The sequence below is a fragment of the Rosa rugosa genome, chromosome 7 (assembly GCF_958449725.1).
Source record: "Rosa rugosa chromosome 7, drRosRugo1.1, whole genome shotgun sequence".
Classification (NCBI taxonomy): domain Eukaryota; kingdom Viridiplantae; phylum Streptophyta; class Magnoliopsida; order Rosales; family Rosaceae; genus Rosa; species Rosa rugosa.
Genome location: NC_084826.1, coordinates 28877662 through 28884245, shown reverse-complemented (window position 1 = coordinate 28884245; position 6584 = coordinate 28877662). Strand labels below are relative to the sequence as shown.

The following is a 6584-nucleotide window of genomic DNA, read 5'->3' as shown; positions in this document are numbered from 1 at the left end:
GCAAACCTTATAAGGATCATTGGTTTTTTTCAATTTTTCAGCCATCTAGTACACCTTGTTTGGTCTTCTAGAATAAAGAAATCTACTATTTAACAGGAATGTACACCTTTTTTTCTTTTTGTCTTTTTTTTTTTTTAGCGGCTATTGCCACCCTACCATTTTCTTTATTCACCCTACGTGCTCATTACACCCTACATATTAATTTCAATTATTTTTTTTTGAGGGGAAAAACGACCAAATTAGATTACTTAATCAAAGAGTACAATGAGAAGCCACAAAGCTTCTAATATCAGGAGGGACAAGCCCACTCCATGAAAGATTGACAGAAGAATGTAAAGCAAGTTTAGCTAAATTATGGGCCGCCATATTAGCTTCACGATACACATGTCTCAAGGAAGAGCCAGCTAACATCCCAAGAGAAAAGTTGATGTCCTCAATAATACGACCCAAGGATGAAGTCTCCTCCCCCTCAGCCTTAATAGCAGAAACTAAACTTTGACTATCTGACTCGAATATAATAGGAGAAAGATGTAACTGTACTGCTAGGGAACAAGCAGCCCTACAAGCCATGGCCTCAACAATATCTGGTGAGACAACAGAGTTGACCTTAATACAAACTCCACCAACAATATCACCCATGGCATCTCGAAAAACCACTCCTAATCCACCAGATTTGGAAGAGAAATCAAGGGCTCCATCACAATTGGCCTTAAGCCAGCCGGAAGGAGGTGGTGACCAAACTGCCCTACCCCTCAATGCAGTACGAGGTGCAGCCAAAGTAGATTGAAACAACATAACAAATTATCTAATTTGAAACTGTAGGTGAGTCAAGGAAACAAACTTATTTGACCACACTCTCAGATTTCGCTCTTTCCAAACAAACCATCCAACTATAAGTAAGAGAGCCACACTCTTTTTAGATAGAATATCAAAACAAGAGGCCAACCAAGTAATGATTGACGTACCTTCAATACAAGCAAACTGAAGCACCCCATGCAGCTCAGGGAAAAGAGAGAGCAAGTCCCGAACAAACTGGCAATCCCTTGTTATGTGAGTAATAGACTCATCATGATCATTACAAAACCAACAACCATCCTGAACAGAAACCCTTTTAGTACGCAATAAAGCAGATGTGGGAAGGATAGAAGAGCACACTTTCCACCAATGAACTTTAACCTTGCCCGGTATTTGAGCAAACCAAATCCTTTTCCAGAAAGAAGAGAGATTCTCCGAACTAGTAGCAACGTCTCCATAGTTATGAAGCTCCTCAAAAGCTAATACATAAGCACTCTTGGTAGAAAATCTACCTTTCTTATCATAATGCCAGATAAGACGATCAGGGACATCCCTCTGACTAAGAGGTATAGATAAAATCAACTCAACATCATCAGTCATAAAATATTGATTAAGAAGATCCAGATTCCAAGAAAAACTTGGGAGTAACAAGTCAGAAACTCGCTCCGGCCCATCCCCATGCCGGATAATAGGTAGAAAAGAAGAAGGTCTCGGGATCCATGGATCCTCCCAAATCCTTATTCGCCGTCCATTCCCCACCTGCCAGCGAACACCCCTACTTAGCATAGATTTAGCCACATGGATACCCCTACTTAATTTCAATTATTAAATTTACTTATCTAACTCATTTCTGTTTCTAGAAATATCCTTATATGACATATCCAATTAAAAAAAAATTAATGAAAATCTCTTATTTAATTTATATCGATTAAAAAAACTAACATATATTAAAGTTTCCTAATGAAAATATAATCTGATTTACTTTTCTTTTTTTTTTAAGTTTCAATGTTCGTCTATTTCAATCCATATCAAAAGATTAGTAAGTTAACAACTATGAGCAATGAAAAAAAGATTGATTTTTTTTTTTCGTGTTTTAAATTTTTTTACTTTCAGCATTCACAAATGGTATTGCAAAGATTTTGATGAAATTAACACTAATAGTTTTACGAATTGAATAACGAATTAACGATAAGGAGGCAACAAAAAGACAAAAAGAAATAGTAATAAATTTTAATTTGGGTGGAGAAGATGAAGATTGATGTTATCCAACGAGAAATTAAGTAGTCTTTGTATTTAATTAATTAGTTATGTATTTATTTTCCTTACAGATTTGTATTTTAGAAAATTAGTGTACTTATTAGTCATTTTGCACTTAGGTAATATGGTCTTTTAATAATTCAAATGTTGTAGGGTGAACTAAGAAAATAATAGGGTGGGCTGGGTGGCAATAGCCGCACCCTTCTTTTTTTAACAAAAATTCATCTAACAATCCACTAAATTAAGCACATAATTATGGTTCAAGCGGATTATTTTATCCAAGTGAACATACATAGGGAAAAAGAAATGTATATATTTATGAGCCCTATTTGTAATTGTATTTGGAATATGTTAACGGAAAATGATTGTTGGCCTCATTCCTAGATGTTATGTCATGTCACCTACACGCATCACCTATTTGTCAAATCATGTCATGTATACTTGAAGAAAAAAAAAACCATTTTATCCTTCCAAAATCTAATGGCTCTAAATTATTTTTGCTTTCTTTCAAAAAAAAAAATTGGCTTTGATTTTTTGTTTTTTCTTTTCTATACACCATGCTTAGATTTAAACAACATTTTCTTTTTTTCATTCAAGAATAAAAAATATTTCATGTAATTTGATCAATAGATTTGCATAACACATGTATATGAATTGGAAGTTTGTTGGGTTCTTGCAAATTATGAAAATATAATGTGAAAAATATATATTCATATGAACACACACACTGAGCCGTTCAAAAGCAGACGTTCGCAAAACAGAAAAAGTGCGGACGTCCATCCTCAGGCCACTATCAGGAGTCGTTGGCGGCACTGCGGTTGCCGGAGCCGAACCAGGCCTCGATGTCGAGCCTGTGCTTGCCTCTGGACTCGTCAATGAGGAGTTTGAAGTCAACCTTGATCGGAATTGAGGTTTCAAGTGAGGTGGCTGCCCAGAACCTTCGACCTCGATCAACTGAGCCTTCGCCGTGATGGTGACGCTGTCCGGAATGGCCATTTTCTCCGTCCGGCAACAACAGTGCGGCCATCGACGCCTGATCAAGACCTGAGGATGGACTTCCGCACTTTTGCATCTGTGCGGACGTCCGCTTCTAATCCGGCCTGTATATATATATATATAGTCCAAAAAAAATTTATATATATGTATTTTTTATTTTTTTCTAGAGGAATAGTCAACTAATATTGAAGTTTAGCAAAATTACACATAACGATCCACTCGTAAGAGCAGTCAGATAGAGCCATTAAATAAGCAATTCAACCTTTTTAACCTAACAAACGTAAGCACCTCCAGCAACACCCTACACTATCTAAGAAGAAATAAAATAGCAAAGATACTTTAGGGGCCCTAGCGTCGTTCCTCAACTCTGGGAGCTAAGCAACTCCTTTCCAGAAAGAGAAGCTAAGCAACTCCTTTCTAGAAAGAGAAGGACACTTACAGAAACAAAAATAAAAGTAAAAATAACAAATTAAAATTTCAGCCCAATCCCACACCAATGAACCCTAGGCCTAAAAAAAATCAAACCCTGGTCTATGAGTGTGGAAAGAGCCCTAGCCATGACCCAACGAGAAGCCACTTTCATGTAGCCGCTGCCATCCATGTCAGAGCCGCCACTGGTGCAGTTCAACCGGCAACAGGTCTGTTGAGTAAAAATTGCACACAGTGAGCGAAAATGTCACCCAACATAATTTCACTTGTATTCATTTAGTGAATAGAGTTTTAATTATTTCGGATTCGACCCATTCAAGACAAAATGTGTCTCTTAATTACAATCCCTTGTTACAGGGAAACACCCTTTGATTCCATTTATGAAGAAACCAATTGTGGATGTGTGTTTGTTTGTTTTTGCGGCTGTACCTGGATATTTGAATGGGTTGCCTACGTACCCTTGGAGAGGGATCAAGCCACTCATAGTTCAAGAATTCTAATGAGTGAATGACTCATGGGAGGGTATTGCTTTTGGAATGTGAATAGTGTTTGGATAAATTTGGTATAAGTGAACCAGAGATTCGATTTATATCTGAGGACATTTTGGGAATGATTTGACTTTTCTGGTGTTTGGATGAATTTGACTGATTAGATCATGGATTCAGATTGGATGAACTAGGGAGTCAGGGATTCTGTTTGGATTTGCGGTTGCATCTAGTGGGCCACTAGATTGCCTACGTACCCATTGTGGGATTAAACCGACCGTAGTTCATACGAATTTGTATTTCTGGTGTTGGGAGAATTTGACTGGAGTCAGTGATTCAATTTAGGACTAGCTGAATTTGACTGGTGGAGTCAAGGATTCGGATTGGAAGAATCTGACTAGTCTCAGAGATTTTGTTTGAACTTGCGGTTGCATCTAGTGGGTCGCTAAATTGCCTATATACCCTATAAAGGGATCAAACCATTGTAGTTCAAGAATTGTATTTTTGGTTTTGTACCAACTTTTGTGTTCGACGGATGTAAATATTTTTTGAACCCGTCAAATGTATTTCTTTTGGACACCCAATTTGATATCCGCTGATTTGATTTGGGCACCTGTCGTGCCGAGGTTTGCAATTGGGCACTGAGACTTGAAATGGACCTCACACTGCTTGATTAATCCTGAAACTCCGAAGAGTGTAAAGTTGATTTGGACAACCATTGCGAAGAGCCGAGCTTTAGGCTATGTTTGGTACGGCTGGGCTTTTCAGAAAAGCTGGCTTCTGCTTATTTCTGAGAATAAGTGGCTGAAAAGCAAAGTAGCTGAGTGTTTGGTAAACTGGCTTTTTATAAGAGTTGTCAGTGGCAAAAGCGGCAAAGTGTTTGGTAAACTCAAACTATTAAAATTGTGGCCTTATAAACTACTTCCTCATCTTCGTGTTCTTCCTCGTCCTTATCCTTAGGCATATCATCATCCATCACCATAATTATATACAGTATAGCCTCGGCCGGTAGCAACTTGACCCTCAATCTGCTCCATGTTCCTCGAAAGCTTTTCCATTGTACTTGTCAGCTCAGAAGAAGAGATCTCTGCCTCTAAGGATCATAGACCAAACAATGAATGGCTCTGCCCTTCATGACCTCTACCCATATTCGCCAAGATATTTACTTGAAAAACTTTTCACTTTTAATTACAATTCATATACTTCTTCATTTAAGAGGCTACTCTTCGGTTCCAATAGAAGCTTTCCTAAAAGATCACAGGAGCACACATTAGTTAAGCAAACATTTTACTGAGACAAGCACTATCATAATAAGAATATTTATGGTATAATGCGCATCAAATATTTAGCTCCAAATGTAAAGTGACCAGAACATAAAACTTCAAGACATTACTGAACTTTGCAAGAAAGTTATAAGGCCCGGTCCAAGAAAGTAATGATGAAGGAAACTGTACATAACTATGATCTAATGGTCTTAAAATAACATAACCATATAACTAAGAGCAATTCATTTAAGATCCAATTCCATCTTCATAGTACAGGCGATACAATTGGGAATAAACAACAGTAGAACAAGAAGCATACCATAGCAATATGTCTTCCAAATTTTTGTAATAAGAATAAGCTTCACCAAGATGGACCACAAGGTTCCAGTTCATCTTCAACAATCTCTTGACTCATTGCTAAGTTAAAAATTTCTTCCAGATTGGAGTCATAAATAATAAAAGCTGATTGAAAATTAGGTAGAAGCTTTAAAACAGAAAACAGAATAAAAGCTGATTGAACTTGAATCACTGGCAAACAAAATCAGATCAGATAGTTCGTAAAAGGAAGAAGCTAGGTGCATTTTAAATATCACATACCTAAAGAAGAAGACAATGTTAAAATAATTCCAATCAAGGTGCAAAGGAACGGCGGTTGGAGGATGATGCATACACCTTGTTGCATAAAATCTAGAAAGCACAAACAGAACAACAATGGAATTTTAAAAAAATTGATCAGTAACTAAACAATGACAACTACAATTTATTGCATCAAAACTAAAACACTAAATACAATCACATGAATACCAAAACCATAGAAGAGTAATTAAACCCATCAAACAAAATCACAAACACATGAAGCCTGCAAAAAAAATTCAACCAAACTTCAGTTGGAAATGTTGTTCACTTGCACGTAGTAAACTCACTAAAAAGCCCCACCAAACATAGCTTTAATGTTGAGTCACTACTTTATTGTTTGACAAGTCGAACTAAATTTAGGCTCAGAAGTTGGAGTAGATAGAGTTTTGCAGATGGCTTGCTTCCACTTTTTTTGTAGGAGGCCCAATGACTGATTTCATTTTTAGTGTACACCCAATCATTTACTTTGAACCGGAAATGTAAAATGAACTTGTTTCCTGTTGTTGTCGACCGGGATGATCGAACTATCGAAGACTTTTCCACCATGCTAGTCTTTAAATCAAAGTTAATGGGACATGTTGTTTTCCATTAATTAACTTATTATTTCTTTTACACCGATAATTTTGAGAGGTCCCACTTGATGAATTTGAAATTTGATGCCTTGAGTACCACTCCACGTGATGCATGCATGATTTGTTATGTTGCTTCCTTTTCTCTCTTT

The 6584-nt window shown here is 37.0% G+C and overlaps 1 long non-coding RNA gene across 1 annotated transcript; it reads right to left on the bottom strand.

The window, feature by feature from the left end:
- Positions 1 to 2797: 2797 nt before the first annotated feature.
- LOC133722576 (uncharacterized) lies at positions 2798 to 6348 on the bottom strand. The gene is made up of 3 exons (XR_009852854.1): positions 5825 to 6348; positions 5547 to 5689; positions 2798 to 5209 (listed from the first exon to the last, which is right to left on the bottom strand). It is a non-coding gene; the product is annotated as an uncharacterized LOC133722576 (long non-coding RNA).
- Positions 6349 to 6584: the final 236 nt, after the last annotated feature.